Source organism: Oratosquilla oratoria, chromosome 4 (genome assembly GCF_046742065.1).
Source record: "Oratosquilla oratoria isolate Oo_2021 chromosome 4, ASM4674206v1, whole genome shotgun sequence".
In the NCBI taxonomy this organism is placed as follows: domain Eukaryota; kingdom Metazoa; phylum Arthropoda; class Malacostraca; order Stomatopoda; family Squillidae; genus Oratosquilla; species Oratosquilla oratoria.
In genome coordinates, this window is record NC_134780.1 from 14,375,832 (window position 1) to 14,378,276 (window position 2,445).

Genomic DNA, 2,445 nt, shown 5'->3' on the forward strand with positions numbered 1-2,445 from the left:
TAGAATACCAGCGTAAGTTAATATTGGCTGAAATAGATAGGAATAATAAATCTGCCCACCTATTAAATAACCAAGTTGCCTCTATTCCCAATTTTAATGAGTCAGACCCAGAATACTTCTTTAGACAATTTGAACGTCTAGCTGAGCACTTAAACTGGCCCGTAGAAGAATGAGTATGGATTATACAAAACAAATTGGTAGGAACAGCCGCCAAAATCTTCAACAGTCTTCAGAAGTACTCTTCCTATGAATTAGTCAAATCTAGTATCCTCAATGCCTTTCAAGTTACCCCTGAGTCTTACCGTCAAAAGTTTCGAAATTTGACTAAATCAACTAACTCGACATTTGTCGAATTTGCCTCTGAAAAACTCAGAATCTTTAAACAATGTCTCTCTGCCACCAAAATAAAGAATTATGATCAACTCGTTAACTTGATGGTCCTCGAGGAATTTAAACGCAGAATTCCATTCCAAATCATGCTTCATTGTGCTTGATTTCACTGAAGCAGGCTTACTTGTCGATCATTTTGCGGTACTTAACAGGTGGAACGTACAGCGTGGAGGTAATTTTGTAAAGCCATCAGTAGGTTTCCTTGCCACTCTCGATGATAACCAGGCAGGAAATACCTCTATCCCTAACTCCCTTTACTCTTTCTGTAATTACTGTAATAAACCTGGCCATCATATTACTCGATGCCAAGAGCCAGGTTACAGAATTGCAAAGTGCCCGAGTGGGTCGAAAGCACCTACCCAGTAAACTGGACCAAAATCTTGCAGTCCTCATAAACCAGTGACCCATGTAGTAAAAAATACCTTTCCTCCCTGTGAAGATGCCTTTAAAGATTTCAAGTCCAATGGTGAAATTTCCACGGATGAAAAAAGCCCCCTTTTCCCTATTACAATTTTACGAGACACTCTAGCAGCTCAGTCCATAGTGAGTAAACAGGCTTTGCCTGATATGAATAAGAGAATGACAGGAAGGAAAGTAACTGTTAGTGATTTATCCTCTACCCAGTCCATTGAACTAGCACGAGTCTTTTTTGAATGTCAGTTGTTCCACAGAGAAGTAGAAGTTGGCGTCTGGAAAGACTCTATGCCTGTCCCCGGAGTTGATCTCATCCTAGGAAATGATCTAGCTGGTTTTATGGTTGTTCCTCCTCCAGATATTACAAAAGCTCCCTCATGACAAGACCCCTACTGTTGTGGAAGATCACCTTCACCCTAACATTTTTCCCGTGTGCGCAGTCACCAGATCTTAAGCTCCCCTCTCTGACAGTAATGTATCCTATAAGTTTGATTTCCCCAACCAAATAATTTTCCGAGAGAGCTTAATCAAAGCTCAACACGATGATCCCACCTTAAAGAATTTCCATAGACTAGCGGTCGATTCAAGGTAATAGGTAGACCATTTCCCAGGTTACTTTTACCAGGATGGTATCTTGATGAGATGTGAGATGTAGCAAACCTTCCAACTGCTTTGACAGTGATTCTTGGGCAGAGGTCCATCAGAAATCAAGTAATTAAAATAGCCCATGATGGAGTTGGAGGACATACGGGAGTCAGTAAAACTTATAAGAAAACTCAAAATCATTTCTTCTGGCCTAGTTTGAAAAAGACAATCTCAGAATATGTAAGGTCTTGCCACATTTGCCAAATGGTGGGCAAGCCGAACCAGAAAATTCCCCAGGCTCCCTTAAACCCCATTCGAGTTCCAGATGAGCCCTTTGATAAGATTATTATAGACTGTGTTGGGCCCCTCCATAAGACCAAAAAGGGAAATCAATTCATTCTTACTGTCATGTGCCCGGTAACAAGGTACCCTGAAGCTTTTCCTCTTAAGAAAATAAATGCAAAAGTTATAGCTGACACTTTGTTGATTTTTTTTTTTACTCAAGTAGGATTGCCAAAAGAAATTCAATTCGATCGAGGAACTAACTTAACGAGCGACCTCTTTGCCAGTATCCTAAAGGAGCTAGGTATTTCCCAAATCCTGTCCTCTACTTATCATCCGGAATCGAAAGGGGCCTTAGAACGTTTTCATTAATCTCTCAAGTAAATGTAAAAAAAAAAAAAAAAAAAAAAAATACTGCAATCAATCCTCTTCTGATTGGGATAAGGGGTTACAACTAATAATGTTCGCTATCAGAGAAACGGTTCAACAGTCATTGGGATACTCTCCCTTTGAACTGCTCTATGGGCGCCAGATAAGAGGGCCCCTCAAGGTTCTAAAAGAATAGTGGTACCAAAAAACTCCTCAATATCCTAACCAGACTGAAAAAATTCTTGGATAAATTAAAAAGTCATCTGCACAAAGTAAGGAGCATTGCCTTGGAAAATCTTATGTATATATATATATATATATATATATATATATATATATATATATATATATATATATATATGTGATATGAGAGGCGACGGGACAACCTCATTGTAGTCATGCCAA